Below are 22,338 nucleotides of genomic sequence, written 5' to 3' on the forward strand. Positions count from 1 at the left end.
CTTACTCCAAATGTCACCTGTAAGGGATTCACGTCATGAGGTGGACATGGAATTTAAACCACAAGACTGTACATCTGCTAAATGCATATACTGATAGAGTGGTTCTCATGGAGACTTTAATGTGATACTGTGCAAGACTCTGCATGTGCAATATTACTGTTATTTAATACTGCACTTTTTGTACATGGTGCTTTTTTCTCCAGCTCTCTGGATCTTTTTTGTTACATTTTTATGGCTTCTGCTTTTATTCCTATCAATATTTCTTTTGTTTTGATATGTTTTAATGATATTCCTGTATTTCCTACCCAAATTCAAGTACAAGCCAAAAGGGGGGCCCACTGAGGTCAGGAAAATCATGATCTAAAGTTAATCTGTGATAACCATGTTTTATATCTAACCTGAATAATAACCACTCTTATCAAAACAACAAAAGATGAATTTTATTTATTCATTTATGCTGTTGTACAAAGTAGCCATTTCAAGATGTAAACCCCATTTTATTAAAACAGAATTACCTTTTTTGGTAATGTTAACAATGTGGATGAGCATATTGATGAAACCACTTGGAAAGCAGTTTCAGACTTCATAGGTAAGCCATATGTGCACAAACAATAGGATGACAGAGAATAATGTAGAAGAAACTGGGACAACTTTAAGGGGAAATATGTAGGTAGTTGCAAATATTGGAAAAATGGGGTTAAACATGGCCAAAAATGGTGAAAAACAGTTAAAAAGTGGCAAAAAAAGTGGCCAAAGTGGCAAAATTGGTGAAATGAAATGGGGAAAAATGTTGTAAGAGGCAAAAATAGGATAATGTGGCAAAAATGGTCTATAAAAATGGAAAAAAAGGGGCAAAGATGGTTGAAAAAATTGCGACAAGCAGTTAAAGAGTGGCAAATATTGGTTAAAATAGCAAAAATTGTGAAACATAGTGGAGAAAAGAGGTTTAAAGGGGTAAAAATGGGATAAAAATGGCAAAATAAGTTACAAAAATCTAAAATAAAAGGGAAAAAATGGTGAAAAGCAGTAAAAAAAAGCAGCAAAACTTGGTTTAAAGTGGCAAAATTGGCAACAACAAAAAAAAAAAAAGTGGAGAAAAGAAGTTGAAAGAGGCAAAAAGGCCAATTCTATCAGCAGTCCTGCCCATATATTCTAGAAAAGAGCAGCGGTAACCACACAATATCCCTCCAGAGATAAGTAAAGTATTTCTGAGGCTTTTTAATGTTATTCAAACCCATATAATCTGTCTTTATCATAAGACTATTCAGGTACAACAGGACAGAAGTCTTGACTGCCTTTTGAAGTTGGCATCAAGGTTATTCAGCCTTTAAAGGCATTAAATGTACAGCACCTGATGTATAAGAACATGGTTTAGTACAATAATAAGACAGTAAACCAGGCCAATACCTAGCCGGTCTCTGTCTAATTTAAAGACAAAATAACTTTTTACACTTATTTAAAAGATGTCCTGTTTTATACATAAAGATGCCATTTCAAGACAATATACAGTAATATTTTTTTTCCCCTTTTAAAGATAGTTTAATTTTAAATAATGCAGGTCCTATTTTTGTGTTTTATATCTTGAAATAAGCACTTTAGCTCGACTTGTCCTCTAAACAACTATAAATATCACCTGGCAGTTACATGACTCTGCAAGGTATCCAATTGTCGGACAGTAAAAGTAAACTCATGGGTCAAGAGGAAGGGCTGGGCTGTTTTCTGTGATACATAGAAATGTCATTTGCAAGGGCTGACCATGAGGCCCAATGGCCTTTACCTTGTACCTCCAGAATCTAATCAGTTCACCCTCGAGTCAAGGTGGGCATGTGCAAAGTTTGAGGGAAGACCCCCTTCACTTTTATTCAGTTTTGTTCTGTTGCAGTCTGATGTTACAGTCAAAAATATGAATTTTTATTCAGTCTATATGGACTTCCATGTGGTTTGCACTGAGGAGAGACTTCCATCTCTGCCATAAAGCCCAGATCAGTGGAGGGCTGCAGTGATGGTTGTCCTTCTGGAACTTTGTCCCATCTCCACACAGGAATTAGAGCTCAGTCAGAGTGACCATCAGGTTAGTGGTCACCTCTCTTACTAAGGCCCTTCTCCCCTGATTGCTCAGGTTGGCAAGATGACTTGCTCTTGTAAGACTCCTGGTTACGCTCTTGGGAACTTTTACCTCAGCCACCTTATAAAAGTGGCTGAGCGTAACTTGAGAGACGGGATAGAGCTGCTGCTCTGTCACACTGAAAGGATCCAGTTGAGATGGTTCAGACATCAGATCAGGATGCCTCCTAGACGTCCTCCTTTGGAGGTCTTCCATGCATGTCCAGCTGGGAGGAGACCATGGGGCCCAGAATTCCCTGGAGGGATTATATCTCCCTGCTTGCATGGGAATGCCTTGGAATCTCCTAGGAGTAGCTAGAAAGCGTTGCTGAGAAGAGGGACACTTGATTCAACTTGCCTAAGCCGGCCATACAGAGTGCAATTTAAAGCTGACTCTAGAACAGTGGTGGTAGAAAGTCAGCTCATACTGTGAGACCATCATGCATGATTTACATGCTCACACTCTACGGTCTGATGTTGTGCACTACTGGAATGCTTGAAAATGTATGGAGTTGAAGTCAGATCTAGTCCCCCCCATGCTTGAACAACCAGCATCACCATCCATGTTGTCTGGAGGTCCAGCGGTAAAGGCATATTTCCTGCTCATTTATTTCCTTTATATTGAGAGGGGCATTAGAAAAGCGTTCATGTTGTTTTCATGACTATTACAGGCGCTGTCCGACAGTTTACAAAGGGAAACAGGGCCCCATAGTTTAGGATTCTGCTTGTGGCTCTGCTCTCACTGTGGAGGCGTGTGCAGCCATACGACGATACGTGCCAGAAATCCTTCCAACCAGTTGGGAGCACCTGGTCAAGCAGTAGTCAGATCATAGTCTGCTGTCATGGCACTGCCAGACAAATGACGCATGATAAGACTGAAAGTCGGCATGACTTTAAAGTGAGTCATTCGACTCAAAATCTGTCTGCGTTTGATAAAACTTGCACAGTACAAGTCTGCTGCCACGGCATCTCACTGGATAAACAGAAGAAATGGAACGGACTGCAAAGGCCTGTTAAAGTGAAAATAAAGTTCTGATTGACAAAATTCAAGAGGGGCTTGAAAAGAGGGCCTTATGGGTTTTGCTTTTGAATGATTATGATGATGATGACTTGTCATTATATAAAGATTTTGTCATGACTTAGTTTCCTTCTAAACTAAGGTGTTCTTTAAAGGGTTGTTCTGTTTCCTTTGGTCCCTGTGAGTGTTCACTGCCTGTGCTCCCTCGTCCTCGTGTGTTTTCAGTATTCCTGTTTTAGTTTCTAGATTTTCTGTCATTTTCTTCTTCCCTCTCTGTGTTCTTGTTTCCTTTTGTATTTTGTGGTCTTTGTTCCCATGTTTTTCATTTCTGGGGTCCGTTTGAATAGTCCTTTTTGCTTAGGAAGCTTCCTAACTGAGAGAAATGACCCAGAAGCATTTGAGTGTTCCTGATGATAAGGGCTGTTTGAATTCTCTAAATGATAAGGAAAGGCGCTTCATTGCTTCCTTTATTATCTCCTTTAGCAGAGGAGACACTGGACCATCCTTTACTAGAGGAGAGAAGACAACTTCAATGCACTTTATCAGTGAAAAAAAAATGTCATCAACATCTCCTGGCTAGCTTTTGGCTGATTAACGATCATTTTTAATGGGCTATAATAGACAGAATTTATAAGTGAGCTTTTGCTCTTGATACTTTTGTCAAAAGACTATTTCATTTTTCTCTTTAAGTAGTTTGGTTTGGATTTTTGTTTCATTAAGGATTTTTAGTGCTGTCCATTTGGGTGTTTTTTGTTTCAACTCTTGAATACATGACAGATTTGTGTGCTCGATGAGGCCTTTTCTGTTTTTCTGCAGTGAATAAAACAGGAAACAACACCAACAGTTTCTTATTGTTTAGTGAATCAGATATTAAACAGTAGAAAGGATTGCTCTAGCATTTTTCCTACATTTTTCCCACTGCTCCTAAATCTGCGTTTTTGACTGTTTGAGTCATCGTCTCTCTGGCTGATTTCAGGATCAGACACTTTGACCAGATAGAGTCCAAATGTTCATTTTCTGCTTCATCTGCACCATAAGAGACACCAGACATGCTTAAACCACAGGAATGCTGCTTTTTCATTACTGGACAGGCAGAATGAGTCTAAATAGCCTTAAAGTCAACATGAAAATGTTGTACTTCAGCACCATAACTGATAAAACTCTCCCACAGAAAAGTTGGAGAAGTGTCTGTGGAAAATACCAGAAGGACTCTTGATAGTATGAAATGTGTGATGGGTAACACAGTTAATTTGAGATGATCAGTCTCTTTCAGTGGCTTATCCTCCAAGTCCTTAAAGCAGAAAGCCACTGATCCCCTGAGAGCGACTTTCTCTCAATTCTGATGGAAATCAATATATACGATTTGTACTTCACCACCCTTAATTCCTCCATTCTCTGCATGGTCAGATCCACACTCTGAGATGTCTTCAGAAGGGAAAAAATGCTGTAATTTCCATTTCTGTCACTTTAATCGCTTGAGCCCGGCAGTAATGCAGCCCATTGACTTCACATCTCACTGTCACTCTTCATCTCAGAGCGACGGGTGGCTTCCTGACAGCAGATTGAGACTAAGTTGGATTCATGCTGTCAAGCCCCTCTCTCTGAGTTATTCCTGGCTACTGGAGCTCGGGACAGAAAGAAGAACACAGTAGTGAATGTCTGAGCTTGCTTGGATGACTGGTTGAGCTCCTGTAGTCTCTTCAATCAAGCAGAGGAGATTTGGTGATGTGTGAGTAAACAAATGCTTGGATAAATGAATGGGAATGCTATTTTAGGTCATTTAGTCCAGATTCGTCTCACTCTGTTTCATGTGATTGTTTATTCCCTCACCCCGTCAAAGCCTCGCTGACATGAGTTGGCCTTCACTCGTGCATCATTGTCGCCTCAGCAGTCATTACGCTGCTGGCTTTGACCGACCAAAAATAGAGCTATTAACCAGCCAGTGTCCTTCACCTGCGAGCACCACTGTGTAAAAAGCTCTTAAAAGTCCAGCAGTTTGTGAGGGAATCATTGAAATATCTGCCAGAGTAAAGGCATTTTAAATGTCCCAGTCTCAGAACCATGACTGCTATAAAGATGGACAATACATCCTCACTTCTTCTTGGTGTATGAAATGAAGCCAAAATACTCCCAAACAGGTGTTGAAATATAAGTGTTTAGTTTATAAACACTTTAAAGATAGATGTAATCGTTTCCAAAATAAATAGTCTGACTTGATATACCAAAACTGGCATTTATAGTCTTTCAAAACATGAATATATATCCCCTTTTCCCATTTATATCTGCTTGCAACATCCTGAAACCAGTTGTCTGTGACTTTAAAAATTGAACAGCTGCTGACTGCATCAGACAGCTGCAACTTTCACCAGCGACATTCTAGCACCGCCCCATTGCATCGCCATTCTTGAGTAAGCTTTGAAGATGCAGAATTCTTGCCCTTCACTACAAATGGCTAACCTGGCACGCAAGTTGGATTTGTTTCACACATCCATCTGGAAAACCACTCATAGACAGCATTTGGGAAAGGGTAGAGCCTTTGAAAAAAACTGGGAGGGTGACTGGATGAACATTCTGTCTGTCACATCTTTACAGGCCAATCAGATCAAAAAAATATGTGACTTAGCCGTGACCGAGGAGTAAACTCCATAGAAAGCTGCATAGCGCGAACCATGGTGACTGTATATATGTCAGTACAAGACTTTTGTTGTTTTTGAAAAGTAAAATAGCTCACTGCTGTTCTTTGTTCTTCTTTTAACAAGAAGAACGTCACAACTCCTGCACGCCTGAAGGTACTGCCCCTCGACACTGATTGGTTCTGTCACTTTCTAACCGGACCCAAACGGTTCAAACGGGAGCTTTGCAAGATGGATTCGCCAGTGAGAAATGGGCGTAACCATCTGCTTTGCAAGGTTACCAAACGGCAGCATAATTACCCAAATAAATAAAAATACTATTTCCATAAGCCACACCCATTTCCTGAGAGGGGAGTCAGGGGCAGAGTCAGACGGCTTGGTAACAGACATAGAAACAGCTCGTTCTGAGCAGGGCTGAAACAAAAGGGTTTTTAGACATGCGAAACTAAAAACTGAAGTGTTTTTTCAGCAACAGACTTCATAGGCATGTTTTGGAGACCTCTGAGATCAATAACACCTTGAAGTCTCTTAAATGGTTAAAATAAGTGACCTTTAAGAGACTTCAAGGTGTTATTGATGGTAAAAGACTGCCTTAAGAAGACATTGCAGGATAATGTAAAATTAATTTTTCTGATGCTGTCAGACCTGAGCCAAGAGGAGGTTAACTGAGTATATTTTAAACAGCAATAACAAAAATAGTGACATTTCCTGAGGGGTTCTATCACCCATGCTGGAGTAAGTGACAGTAAATAACCACTGGTGAGGATAAAGAGAGGAGACAAGAGGGGAAGTTAATGTTTATGTCATTGTCTCCCATTCTCCTCTTTGATGTAAGGCCATCATGGGACCATCACCAGCATCTAAATAGTTTTACTAAAGACCAAACTTTTGTATTAAAAGAGTTAATGTGTTGCTGTTGTTGCAGTTTTATTATTATAGTGTACATTATACGTGCCACTTTTTAGGCTGCTCTCTGACAGGCTTTGCATACAGTCCATGAATAGAAATGTCGTGAGGAAAGTCCTTGAAAGAAATTGCTGCGACAACAGTTTTTGCAAAATTCTGGACACGTCTTTTACTGCGATGCTGAGCTTTATCTAAAATGCTGTTGTGACATTCCCCAACCTCCCACTATGTTGGTAGATAAGTTTGTTATGGAGTGAGGACGAGCAGGTACCTTTTAGCAAAGACACAGGCTCCATCCCATTTCCAGAGAATCGTGACCGCATAATGCACGCTGTCTGGCCAGGTGTCAAAGTGCTTTATAACTCCGCATATAGACCATCAAGTGCAGGATTGGCCAATCATTAAGTGCTTTGTAGAAACCTTGTCCACAGAGTGTCAGAGTGAGAGCAAGTGGTCCCTGTGTGGCATTCAGCCCAGTTTAGCCCACATCACAGTCACATTTTAATGTCCAAACCACAGCCTGTTACCCAGACAGCAGCTGTGCAGACAAGAGGCACAGTGACAGATGTGATCAGGATGGGAAAGAGACAGAGGATAAAGGAGGGTTTTATTTCCAAATGAAGAGAATCTACACTGAAAGCTATGCTGAGTTTATTCACACTAAAACACTATAGGCCTACTCAGAATTACCAACAATGTTGCATTTACTCTATGTAGTAGCAGCTTGACACATCATACTATTTTTTTACTTGTGGAATTGTACCAAGTGCTTCTTTCTTGGTATCACCTCTGGGAGCGTCCTATGTGAGCTGAGCTGATTCTACAACGTGGCATCAAGACACGGGAACAACTAGAAGCGTCACAAATGGAGTTTCTGACACAAGAATCAGCTTTGCACTGTTGTATGACTTCTTAAATTCCCTTTACTCTTAATAGTATTTTGTTTCATGCTTGCAATTATCTGGAACAAAATTTGTCTCTACTGTGACAAAAAGCAGCAGACTAGCCTGCAATTCCACATATCATTAACCTCAGCATAACTGCCTAAGTTATATTCTAAGGTTTTCAGAAAAAAAAGAAGGAAAAATACATATTTTGGCAAACACATAGGATTTTTTAATTTATACTGTAACAGCAAGTTCTACCAGAAGTGTGAACAAGTTTCTTAAAAAAGAAAAGCCACAACAAGGACTACATAACAAATAAAAGTGACTTAATAGATAATAATTAATAGATAGCTTAGGCTTACAGTGATTATGGACTGTAACAAGCACTCTGATTGGTTGAGGATATAGGCAATAAGGCACAATGAATCAGCAGCGTTAGGAGAGTAGAGTTAGGTCCCGTCCACACAGAGACGAATTCAGGAGTATACGCAAAAGTTTTTTGTCATATCAGCGTTTCATTCACACGGAAACTGCATTTTGGGTGACTATAAATGATAGTTTTTGAAAACGGGTCCCAGAGTGCATAAATCCGTGAACAACTACCGTTTCATCTCCGTGTGGACAGCCAGCTGCATCTTTCTTGAAACGATTACGTAACACATAGCGTAGCTCTCTTAAGACGCCTGCACGGGTCTGGCCAAAACAACAATGGTAAATTACAGAGTTGTGTTCGTGCTGCAGAAGCTACTGAGCTTATTATGGTGTTTAGAGCAAAATCTGATGCTCCTTTACCACCACTGTGAAACGTACACACCATATATTCTTGAATCCAACGCGGAGAACAACCAGAAAGGGAACTAGAAGAAAGTTTGTGTCAGTTTTCTGTGATCTTCTTTCTTTTGGTGCATTGTCGTAGCAATAGTACAGCGCCACATACAGGCTTGGCATATGCACTACAGCATTTTCAGTTGTTTTTAGTGGTTCCGTGCTTACACAGATATTTACTGTCTTTACAGAAAACTTTTTCAAAACAAAACGGCAATATTTTGTTTTCTTCTCCATGTAGACGAGGCCTCGGGCACATCTCGCTAAAAAAAGACTTGGGTAATTATAGTATGAGGCTAACAATTTTGCATCCACAGTGCTCCATGTGCAAAGCAATAATGCTCAAACCGACAGTTAATCGTCACCCACTGGATCTATTTCTGAAGGCTATGACCACTAGTGATGTGTCGTCCGTGAACGAGCTTGTTCAAAGAGCCGACTCTTTTTTGTGAAAGATAAGATCCAGATCCCATCTGAGAGCTGTTTTATATAATTATTACTGTTTCTATTATCATTATCATGTGTGTCTGTGTGTTATGTGATTGATCAGTGGGGATGATATTTTTTCCACATTTCTTTACCATAGGCCCACTCTGCATTGGGACTTATGCTTGTTAGTGTAACATGAATGTTTTATATCATCCGATCTACTCATGGTTGGAGAAACCGGTAAAGTTCGAGAAATCTCATGGCACCGAGATCGTCCCAAAGTCTGACACTAAGGAGGAGGAGACTTACATCCTTATTGTGGAAGGCTTTCTGCTTTACATCTATGAACTTTTGATCGATGTGCTGAACCAGCATTATTTTATTTCCATCCCGTACGAAGAATGCAAAAAGTGGAGGTGCTCTAGGAACTACACGGTGCCAGATCCACCAGGCCCGTTCAATGACCACACCTGGCCCATGTGTTTGAAACACAAGAAAATCAACTCATTCAAGTCAAGAAGGAATATCCTTATTGGATAGCAGGATATTCACAGGCAACGTTTCCTTGTGCTTTTGCAGAGCAATGGCCCAATTTCTCCCCTCTACTCTAGAGATGAATACAGGAAGCATTTTACATTGCTATTTGTTGGAAAAATGTTTCCTCATTGTTCTGAAAAAAAAATCACAACTGAAAGAGCAACAAATATTTTTCTCATCTCTTCACATCTAGTGGAAAAACTGGATTTCAAGTGTTCTTAAGTTAAAGTGATGCTTTAACTTCCCTTTATATGCAGGTGGTGTACTCGACGCCTGAAGCTGACTTGATAAAAGATCCGTTAATCAATTATGGAGATTTAACAAAAGAAAGATAGCAGCTGATTACTGCTGCTGAGTTACAAACAACATGTCCAATGGAAAAGATCCACTTCTCCTTACTGGGAAAGCCGATGTGTTCAGTGTTTTATCAAGATAAATGCTTAAGGAGCAGTAGCCGCCTTATGGGCTAAAATATGCACTAGAAAGTAAACGCTCTCATGCAAAGCTTTATTGTTTGAAAAATGTAATTAATCCTATCATCATTCTATAATGAAATTTTGCCTCCATTGCTCTAGAATTTTTAATAAAAATTGGTTTGGCTGTTTATAATTTATAGGGCTGTTAATGGAGCTACATGCTACAAACTTTGTCACCATGAGGTGCAATAATCCACAAAACCATAAAGGGTCCCTCGCAAGAGTCTAAATATGATTACTGTGGTGTTGTCTTGTTGGGAACAGCCTACTAGTGGATGAATGTGGCTTAATATTGCTTTTATCACCTCCAGGGATGGTGGGGGTCTCCAGTCTCTGGCAGGTCAGGTCAGGTAAGAAGCATGGGCCGGTTCGGCACTTTGCTTCATCGGCCTTGGTCCTGAACTGCTCTGACCTCCCGATGACGCAGCTGCTCACCAATACAATTTAAAAGATCCCTCCAACTAGTACAGTGTTCTTCAGAAACTCATGTTTATGGAAAGTCTTGACTTCACTACTTAAAAACCCCGGCTTGTTATCCAGACAATAGCTATGCAGACAAGAGGCCAAATGGCCCTGTGCAATCAACATGGGAAAGAAATGCGAAGAAAAGAGTGCAATTCATTTGTAGATTTAAAAAGAAATCTTCACAGAAAGCCCAGAGGATTTTATCACTATACTGAAACATTGTGAGGTCACTTAAAATTACAGACATTAAGTGTTTTTCCACTAATGACCAGACACCATCATCACCAGGAATGTCAACAGTGTGATGTCTGGGGGAATCAATAAATACTTGGACTTAAACTAACATGGCAGTTACCAGCCATCACAGCTAAATCCAGGCTTGAGAAAAGTGTTTTGAAGTGAATTTTAACTTTATATATTTTGGCCAATTTTATAACCTAAACTTCACCTGGCCAGTAGGGGGAGTTCTAATGTACTAGCTTCACTTCCAGGCGGCTGTTGCTCTCTCCATCTTAATATCCAGCTGCACCTAGAGGAAGAGATCGTCATGTACTTTAGATTTCATCACAAACACTTAATGAACAATCTAAACTGTCAGCCCAATATTTTGTCCCTTGTTACACATTTTCAGCTTCTATGTGAAGAAAGGTCATTTTAAGTGTCTTCACTCATCACTTCCTCTAACCCTTACGCTTCATCTAAGCTGTAACAATCCCATACAGTCAGAGCTGTAATTGGCTTCATAAGGCAGCATGCTCTGCTTTCCTGGAAGCGTTTAACTCTGCAGCCCATCACTGTGTTTATTCCCCAACATGTCCAGGTGTTCTGTTACTCCACAGATGCATTTTATGTATCAGCACTTTTCCTGTGACTTTTCCTTACTCTTCTTCTTCCCATCATCAGCTCATTTAAATGAAGTGGAAACTGGTGCAGAGTCCCGGTGGATCAGTGGGACAGGATGCACAGGACACCCCTCTGTGTCACTACACTGAGCTTCATTTTATACATTACACTGTCGTTTTTTTCTTTCTTAATGATAAGTCAGGTCTTATGTGTTTTTTTCATTACCAGCAACCAAACTATCTCTAACCTCCTGAGACCTGAGCTTTGGTTTTCAATGCATTCTTAGCTTCTCCCACTTATTTAGGATAAGAAGGACCGGATAAATTAAAAAACTCAGCTTTGTCTTTGAACAGGAAGTTTTCAGCAAAAATGATGTCTGCAGATCTCCTGAAGGTCCTGTTTCTGTGGTTTCTGTGGCTGTGTGTCGGCCAGTCATTCAGTCGCTTGGTGTCTTTACTTGGTTTGAATCGGGCACCCATTAAGCTCAGCGGTTAGAGCAGCAACTATACAGAGGCTGGAGGCATTGACGCACTGGCCACAGAATTGATTCCCAGTCTAGATGCTGTTCGGTGCATGTCCTCCCCCCTGCTCTCTCTTCTAAAATCCACACATATTCCCCAAAATTTCAAAGCAGTTACTGAAAATTTATGTGAAAATTCTTGAACTTTTTAAAAGTATCCTATAAAATACCCCCAATGATTTCCAAATATATTGGTTCAATGAAACTTTACCATTAAGGCTAGAAATTCTAATAAATATTTCCATTAAAAAAGGGATGTAAATTTCCACCCAAAAAAAATCAAGCAAATTCTCCCTAAAATTTCTTATCAAATTTAGTAAAAAATACAAATACATTTCCCAAAAAAATTCCCCCACACATCCAAACAAATTCCCTGAAATTTCCATGAAAATTCTTGAAAATGACCTTCCCCTAATTTAAAATCAAATACCCCAAAATTTCAAAATAAATCTCTGAATTTTCCATTCTGATATCAGAAATGGTGACTATGTTACAAGACAGCCGTAAAGTAATGTCCTCATCTGTACACGCAGGGTCTCAGGAGGTTAAAGGTGTTTCTAATATTTTATGTAAGTGAAGATCTAGAAATTAGCGTGGATTTTTTTGTATCAATTTTTGATGCAAAAAATCAACAGTTGTTGGGTTTATTCTTATTCATTGTTGTTTGAGCTGCTCTGTGTATGACTGGTGCTTTTTGAAATACTTTTTTCTTGCTCTGGAGTCCTAAAATAATCAGTGAACTTGTAAATAATAAGTCAGCTTAATCTTGTATGGCCCTCAAAGTATGTTTACAACACACGTCACACATGCCTATTTAAATAGATTTACATACAGATAGTGGAGGCGCCTAAAGTGTCCATCAGTATCAGCTAATCCAAATCATACACATTTAGACACCTGTAATGCAGCAGAGGAAATCTGGGGTTTAGTGTCTTGCCCAGAGACACTTTGACAGGTGACAAGTCCAGGCAAGTTAGCCCAAAGAGTTAAATATCCAGGGTGTGGCCCAAATCTAAGAGAGCCCAAAGCGAACGGCGACCTCAGGTACTAAAACATGAAGCCAGTGAAGAAGTGTGAAAAATTATAATATGGTGAGTGTTCACTGGAGGCTAGCTGCAGGAACACTGGAAGTCACGTACACAACAACTGTTAAAAAGCTGTTTTTTACACTAGAAACAAACTGGTTTACTGTCTGGTTCAAAAAATGAAACAAGCCTCATTAGCTAATGTCTTCATGAGCACATACTGGAGGGGGGTTAATTTTTTTATACTGCAATCAGGCAGACGCTACCTTTCTGTCAAGCAGAAGGCTAGCTTTAGTCATAGCTTAGCTAACAGGAAGTCGAGGTCAGTGGGCGGGCTCTTGTCTGCATTCAAAGCTATAAAGCATTAGGCAGATTTTATGATACTTTAATCTCTTTGGTCAGTTGGGGTCCAAAAAAGGAAAAAAGTTATTTTTTCAGAAGTCACAGTGGTGTTATTTTGAAAATTGGAATGATGAAGACCATTAAAAGACCAAACAGGTTTAAATGACTCATTTATTCTTGTGTCTTGAAAGCCCTTGAAGAAGGAGGAATAAGGCAGGAGGAGTACTGGAACAGGATCTCTTTTGCATTTTCACACAGGTAATCTACTCTAATAGTCTGATGTTATTTATTTCATTCATCTTATAGATTTTTTTGGAGTTACTGAAAGTCCTGTCTCATATGAAATGTTTGTGAATATATGGCTGTTCTACGTTATACTTCATGCTCTCAGTGTAAGCCTGTATGTAAGTTATGGCTAAGTTGGGTATAAGAGCTAAGACCACTTCATTCAGGCCCAGCTGGTGCACTCAGCTGGTGACAAGCTGGAACTCTGGACCCTTGCCATGACCTACGTTCAACATTAGCCTAACCTGCTGTAAATATAAAGATGTACAGACGTGTTTGCAGAAATGCAACAATGGAGGTTATCTCTGTTTGACTGCTTTCTATGATCCGCCTTTGGGACTCATTCTGTTGAATCCATCCTAGCATTACCCGACTTTTCCTTTTCCTTCCCTTTCTTCCCTCTCTATTGCTTCCTCCTCTTCATCTTCCTCCTTCCTCCCTCTCTGCGTACGTCCTCCATCCTGACACTGATTAGAAGCGAAGAGACAAATTAATCGGGGGAGCGCCAGGTTGCCAGCTTCCTCTGACGGAGGACATCCACAGAATTTTTAAGGGAAATGCGACGTCAACTCCCATCAACGCTAAGGGCCAGCGCGTGTGTATGTGAGTCCAAGCAGCACGAGGCCCATGCATAATCACCTTATCATATCCCTGTGAATGGAATAGTAAATTGATCTGATTAGAAGCTGGATGAGAGGAGACGGGAGGGGAGAAGCCTGCATGTAGAGCAGAGAGAGGAGAGGGGAGTAGGGAGGGGAGAAGAAGGAAAGGAGAATGGGGCTACCAGAGGAAATAAGAAAATGGATAAGAATTAAAAGATGTTAGGTGAATAAGAAATTGAGACCAGAGAAAAAAGAGGAAGAAGAAAAAGAGGATAGAGGGTATTTTTATGCATTTTGTTCTCTGACGATTTATTATGCAATGATACTGGTTGGTCAGCTCACATCTTTACAGTTGATTTTCTAGCTGTTGCACGCAAATGAAACCATCAGAGCAAAGTGTTAAAGCTCAGTAAGGCAGTATTAAAACAAAATCACCCAACGATCCATGTGCAGTAGTAGTGTATGATCAGTATTTTATAAACCACCCAAGTTTATTTCATGGATCCTGACTGCTTATGACTGAATGACAGCTATATTATTAGCTATATCAGTGATTCCCAAACCTTTTTCCTTAGACCCCCCCCCCCCCGATTGTTTTCAAGACAAGCTGAGCCCCCTTGACTTGAGCAAAAAATTATATTGTTATATTGTTGCAAAAAATAAACATCAATTTGTGTTTCATTGATGAAACCCTAAGGAAGTAGCTCTTCACAGGTTTTTCTTACCAAAGACCATTGCATAGAACAGTTTATTTAATGCTTCATCATGACTATACGTAATATTTGCAACTCTAATTTTGACAACCCCAGAGCAGACAAAGCCCCGCGCCCCTTCCTGAAATCTATGGCGCCCCCCTGGACCCCGGACCCCCTAGGGTGGGAACCACTGAGCTTTATTAGTTTTTGTTTCTAAAAGCATCAACCTTTCTGAGTTTCCCAAGGGATGAGCAGCAGAGCTGAGTTTCTGGGTTGCACCTATGAAAAATCTGCCAAAACCTTTCAACTTATGTCAAACAGCTTATTCTGCTGTTGCTATTGACTCTTGTTTTGAGCTTCTGGTTCCCCCAGGTGCTGACAATCAGGTGTCAGGCAGAATATCACATTTCTGCTCCAAGAATTATCATGCCATGTTTGACTGATCTGGATAGGTCAAATTCAGGCTGGTGCAAAACCAAGTTATAAAACTATTTGGAGTGAGCCCTAGTACCATCTCAAACTGAAGGCCAAGTCCCATACAAAGGGCTATGTCAGAAACAGGCCTTTATAGTGGGTGGTCCCAAGAAGACAACACCCCAAGAAGACCCTTTAATCATGCTGTCAGCCCTTAGGAACCGTAGGCTGTCTTCTACAGATTTGCAGCAAAGGTTTGCAGGATGATATGGCCAACAGCTCTCACCAGACAATTCAGAACAGACTGCACACAGCCAATCTCTGGTCTCTCATCTGGTGTCGGCAACATGTCCACTGGAACCCAAACGTGGAGGAATGTTATATTCCCGGTGAGTCCAGATTCTGCCTACAGCAGTTGGATCGTAGGATCAAAGTGTGGAGAAGACATGGAGAACTCTTGCTGATTGCTGAACCGATAGAGTAACATCTTTTGGTGAAGGCAGTGTGATGGTGTGGGGCGGCATCTCCCTCACTGGAAAAGCAAGGTTTTTCATCACAGAGGGGGGTTTATCAGAGACTACTTCCAGAATTGCCAGGAGAGGATGGAACAGCCTGCCAGCAGTCCTGACCTCAACCCCATTGAACACTGGGGGATCAGGTTAAATGTGCTGTTCGTGCCAGAGTGACCAACACAACCAACACTGGCTGACTTGTGACAAATGCTGATTGAAGAATGGGATGCCATCCCACAGCAGTGTGTGACCAGCATGAGGAGGAGGTGCCAGGCTGTTGTGGCTGTGTATGGTTCTTCCACTAGCTACTAAGGCTCCTGTTTGTTAAATGTATAAATTGTTAAATTGCAAATATGTCTTGTTTCCTTGGTCTCCAATCATCCAATTCCCCAAACAACAGCAAACAGGAGTCAATGGCAGAATAAGCTGTTTGGCATTGGCAGAGATTTGACAGATATTTCATGGGTGCAACCTACAGACTAAGCTCTGCTGCTCATCCCACAAATGTGTGTTCTTTACAAATGTGGGACCATTTAAAAAGGATATAAACAGGCTTGCCAACAGTATAAGATTTATTGCCAAGAAGCATTGTTACAACAAAGAAATAATCTACCAAACATAAATAACTCATTTGAGTTTTGAGACACATTGCGGCTTATCTGTGTTTCTGGTGTTGCTGCTTTTTGAAGAAAAAATGAACTTCTTGCAAAAAAAATGGCTTGGTGAATGGTTTTCCGTTATAACAGGGCGTCCAAAACACCCGTGTAGGCTTGGAAAAGAAACACCATAAAGGTGTCTGACCTCACCATACCTCACAAGTAGCTTGTTTAGTGTTTGTCATACTTTGATTTATTTTTTACAACTTTTACATGGGAGTCAGGATATTTGTTGGCTTTCATTAAGAGAAGAAGGCTGGCTGTAACGGTAAGAAAGTTTTTTTTATAGACGCCATCACCTGCTGCTCACCAACACAACACAGTTGGGGTAAAAGCGAGAGGCAAATCTGTTACAATCCTGGTGCTCTTTGAGCTTCTTTGGTCTGATAACTTGGTCAGAAATGAAACAGACTCTCGTGTTTCTTTGTGAACCACGGTGGTTAACTCACATTTGCCAGCCAATGATGTAGAGTAGAGAGTAAGCCTGGACGCCTCAGTGTTGCCAACCAATTACTCCTCTCCAGATCCACCATCTCATCCACAAATGGTCATCTGGCTTCCCCAAAAAACATCATGGCCAAATACCAAACTTTCCATTCAGTTAGGCCAACTGACAAACCAATGGGTGACATTGCAGTGGCCCCTTCCATTATTTATTCTAAAGCAATATCCAGCCCTTCAGAATAATTATTCTACATAAAAACCCGGGTCAAACTCAGTGTCACCTTGTTTGATGTGTACCATGTAGATCACTAACACAAAGAATGACCTTTGAATCTCCAGTAATCGAATATTTCTTCATTCATGAGAAGATTAAATCATGTGAACACTTGAACACAGCAAGACGGGGAGAAGAAGAATATTAACTCGTTTTGTCTTCATTTGTGTCTCGGGGATTGTTCGGCTCAGACAATTGAGCGTCTGTGAGAAGCATCTTGTTTACAACAAGAATTTACCCCAAGGAAAATACACAAAATGCGGTACAACATTAGGAGGTGATGAGGTTTTTTGGTTATAGAAACATGAACATATAGTCAAAATTACACACTCAATAGGTCTCTGGTTTTGTGTGTCTCAGTAAAGAGGCATGAAAGGAAAATGTCAACTTCCAACACATAAGAATTGCCCTTTTCTTTGTTATTTCAGGGGTTCTCAAATTTTTGAGCCCCCAAAATAAAGGAGCAGGAGACCAGGGACCCCCACTGTACCTGAAGGTGGTTGAACACAACCATGTATATTCAAGAGTAGTCATGCAGACAAGGTCATCCATAAGGGGGATAAAGGGGAGCACTTTCAGGGGCCCAGCAAAACTGGGGGCCCATGGAGGTCAGCAAAATTATGGTCCATTGTAAAAAGCAACCAATGCATTTTTATGTATTTGTGCCATAATATATATAGCCTTCTGACAAATGTAAATCCCTTCTTGTAAAAACAGAATTAAATTGGGTTAAATATTGCTAAAATCAGTTAAAAACAGCAAAAATTGGCAGAATAATCAGGTGTAATTGGTTTGTAAAAGTAGTAGAAATTGGTTAAAAGTGGTAAAAAATTAGATAAAAGTGGCAATAATTGGTTAGAGTGGCAAAAACAGGCATGAGAAGTGGTGGAAATGGTTTAAAGGGGCAGAATGGGCAGAAAAGGAGGTGAAATTGAATTAAAAAGAGGAAAAAATTGTTTTAAACCAGCTGAAATGAGTTTACTGATGCAGATAAATAGACAGAAAGTGGCAGAAATGGGTAAATCAAATTGTAAAATGTAGTTAAATTGGAAAAAAGTGTTGAAATAGAGATGAAGCCGGGGTAAACAGTGGCAACTATGGGTCAACAGAGGCAATGATTAGCAGAAAAAGTGGTTAGAAAGACACTGACATGGCGACCCCTCTCAGTGTCTCGCAACCCCCACAAGGGGTCCCAAGCCTTATGTTGAAAACCACTGATGGAAATGATGTACATGCAAAACCAAGTAACCTGTTAAACTTGACTAAAATGGCAGTATGTTAGAATATGACAAACAGATGAACGTCATACTGGACACGACTGGATGCACCTGTTGCATTTTATTTTATTGGAATCAAACATGATGAAACTGGAAATGTTAAAAACAACTGAAGTTTCCCTGTCAGGAGGTGAGTAGAGTGGTTGACATGATCAAAAGACCATGTCCAAGGCTGGCTATACTGGATAATTTCAGGCCTGATTTGAAGCCTGGCATCATTCAAGGCCTGTTGGTACTAAAATATTTGTCCAAAATAACCCCTCCTAGGAGTGTTTTTTGTTGTATGGAGTCATTATTGCTGCACATTCAAGAGAACATTCCAACACATTGAGGGCTTGGCTCATTGATTGGGCTCAGATTTGTCTTCAAATTTTCACTTAAAACCTGCCTTTGAGCTCAAAACTGCCACTTTGGGCTTAGATTGTCTTTGTTTGTGCTCAAAATGTCTACTTGCTCTCAGATCTTTAGTTACTTGCTCAGCTTTTCTGTGCCCATGCTGAAACAGTTCCCCTCTCCTGTACCAAACTTCTACTTTCTTCTGAAACTGCTGCTCAAGGATGTCCCTCTCTCTGCGCTCGGGTGATATTTCATATTCCTTATTTGCTTTAATTGAACCGAGAATGCTTGGTGCGTGTTTATCATTCTATCAGGCTGCGTGTTAAACAGTGCTCTCACCAGGACAGCCAACCAAAGTCAAGTTTGATCACATGCAGGTGTGTGGTCTCGAGGTCTATCTGAACCATCTAATGTGTTTGTTCAGCACTTTAATGTTAAAAATGCGTTGAGATGGTTTTTATGTATGTGGTTTGTTAACTTAAGATTAGAGAATCATCTCATGCATTGCCAGAATGAAGCCTGATTCATATTTTGTATCAGATTTCTGTGTATCTGGATGGCACTGGATGGCCATAATGTCAACAGGTATGTTGTGTGTTCCAGAATGAAATAAATGGCTGCAGATCACCATGCAACCAGTCAAATCTACCTGCTGGCATATGAAAATATCAAGCATGTATTTCCTCATCCATATGTCTCTGTCAGTGGCTCCCCACCCTCTGCCTCAGCACATTCAGTGATCGCACTCTGTAATTCTTTTAATATCTCCTCTGTTTTCTTCTTTGCAGTCACTACAGTATAATTATCTCTTGCTCAATTTCTGTTTCAGTTGATGAGGTTTCTTATACACAAACGAACAGGAACTGTGATTGCAGGATTAGGGAAAAATGCCTTGCCAAGTACGGTTTGGGCGGAGTATTGCAGAGCAAAGCAGACACACCAATGCACAAGTATGTAGTGCTCAGGACAGCAGATCATAGCTTTATGTGCTATTTAATTTCTTCATATTCTTCAATCATCACATTTTTTTTTTTATCCGTTTGTATGCTTTTCAAAAAAGAGTAGAAGTATGGATCAGAGTCAGATTCAGAAAAGTTGAGCATGTAGCATTCGTTGAGATCAGCTTAAATCAGCTGTCATCCAGCTGATTCACTCTAAGCACCATATGGGCTAGTCACGGTCATGCTGCTCGAGCCTTGCTACAGTTCTCTGCTCCCTCTGTAAGCTGCTTTTTGCAGCCCTCCTCCACCCCAGCTCCTCCTTTTTTCTGCTTCTGTTGTAATCTGTGTCATTCTGTTATCATCGATATCTGCTCTGCACTTCTACTGCTCCTCTCCCTGCCTCAGGCTTTCCTTGCAGGCACAGGAAAGGCAGGAACGTTGGCTCTTCCTGCTTGATGCTTTTTTACGTAGGCTTGTGGAAGGTCAGGAGGAACCCTGAACAGCCACACCAGCAAATATAAATAACAGTAATAAGAGGAACTTAATAACTGCTGATAAAAAACAATATTTATAACTGAAAATCCTTCTGAGGCACACTGCTCTTATGAGAGCAGGAACAAAAAACATATTATTAGATGCAGGCATGGCAAAAGTCATCTAGATAAGAAATAAAACCAATATATTACACATCCATGGGCATTTTTAGCTTTAAATCTCTCTGTAAACACATTTACTGGGTTGTGGAGTCTGAACTTTTCTGTAATACTTCAGATAGTTGTGTCACCATATGGCCTCTCTCTTCGTCAACACATTTTCTTATTTACCTGCTCAACAACTTCCCCCCCGTCCTATTTTCTCCCTGAAAACTCTGGATTCTCCACAGACGAGTGTGTCGGCACACACGCGTTGAACACACATCGACCAGTCAGCAGTTCTCTGGGAGGCACGGCAGTAGATCATAATTAGAGCCAATCAAAAAGAAGCGTACAGCCTGTTACTTCCTGCCAGCCAGCCAGCCAGCGAGTCCATCTGGCAAGTACTTAGGCCTTCTGTGCCCGGCTAACTCTCCCGCAACAGCTAATAGATCGCTTTCATTCATGCAGAATAACTCGATTGCATCTTCTGGCTGCAAATTTAACAAACACAGGGACTTGACACCAAACTTCTCCTGGAGCTATGCTATTTTCCTTCTCTTTTTGCTCATTTTACCCTCATCTTGCCACCCTTACGTGGATATTTGTGTTTACTGCAAGATAAATTATGAATATAGATCTTATTCTCTATCTGGACCACAAAGAGACATTTTCCTCTCAGCTTCTCCCTCCTTCTTCTCTGTTTTGGTTCTTTCTGTCTCTGTCTTCTCTCCATCCCCTCTCTCCTCCCTTCAGCGTGTCCCTCCCTCCAAATAATTGCCTTCCTCTCTGAGTCATCGTCCGCTCATTTATCTCCCGTCTCCCTGTGTTTCTGATTACCGCTCTGCAAATCAGGTTTTCTCTTTCTCTTCGTGCCTCCCTGCAACTTCTAGCTCCCTCTGACCTGCAGCACTTTTTACCAGGTACATTTAAGTCTTCAGGGGACTTTTCCTCCACTTACTCGATGCATGAATGTCTCTATACGTGGGGACATTTATCAGGATTATACATGAAATTCTTTAACTAGATCTTTCTATGACATTGTGCAGCAGGCCTGTAAGAAACTTTACTCTTGCAGTATTTTAGTAAAAGAGGATATGTACTGTGTTTCTTGTTTTTAAATGCAGCACACGTACATGTTCACGACTGTCCTAATATTGATAAGATCTATCCACACAAACACAGCCTGTTTTCATATTATCTCCTCACCCCCAGGTCTTTAATTTACATTTCCTGCCATAAGTGGCTTTAAACCGTCTTATCAAAACATGAAATAATGAGGAGTCTTCTACCCTGAAACTCACACAGCACAGAGGATAACTTTGGAAAGCTTGTTAAAGGAGTTTTGTCTGGCATCTGAAGACACTGTGGTACACGGTTTAGAAAGTGTTGGTATCCTGCAGGGTTTACAAGATGTACACTATAATCATGATGATATTTTTTCCCATCATGCTCCTGAAGAAATTAGCAAGAAGAAAACCGAGTGTTGGAGCAGAGAGAGAGATGACTTTTTGGTTAAGCTAGCCTTGTTTATATTTGTGGTTATTAAGGACGCAGTGATAGTTGGGTTAGCTCTACAAGACAACAAGGTGTTTCATTTTTAACACACCACCACTCTGGTAATATATCTAAAATCTTTCCAGTATGAAAGTCCATTACTGAAATTCTCCTCTGCCATAATCAACAACTAAAAACTTCAAAAGGGGTCATTATTCCACACTGACATGAGACAAACGGCCTTTACAGACAGTTCATCAGCAGATTTATAAACAGTCTGGGCGGTCGAAAACCAAGTGGTAATACTTAAAGGGATATTTCGGGATTTTTGAAGTTGGGTCGTATGAAGTCCTTGGCTATAGTAGCGGCATTAGCCTCCACTGATTTCTGAAAGTTACTCCTGGTTATTACGAGCTCAGAGAGATCCACAGCATAGTGGCTATAAATGGGAACATTCTGATCTGATGATGAATGAAACCATTTTTACACAATCAAGGTCTCTTTCTCTAGACTTTGTCTCCCAGTTTTTTAAGAAGCTGTTTGTAATAGTGTTAATTCAAATATAGATACATACAGAGGTGTGCAGTCAGGGGCAGCATGGCTAGCAAAGTGGGGGTTTTTTGTCACAATTATAAAGTTATTCTAAAATGTATGTGGAATCAGTTACTTGTTCAGTATCCAGAAAACGAATGGCTAGATTTTGCAGACATTGCTATGGGGGTTACAAAGTTGAGTGACAGTGTCATCAGCCAATCAGATTCTGA

The sequence above is a fragment of the Cheilinus undulatus genome, linkage group 7 (genome assembly GCF_018320785.1).
Source record: "Cheilinus undulatus linkage group 7, ASM1832078v1, whole genome shotgun sequence".
Taxonomy (NCBI): Eukaryota; Metazoa; Chordata; class Actinopteri; order Labriformes; family Labridae; genus Cheilinus; species Cheilinus undulatus.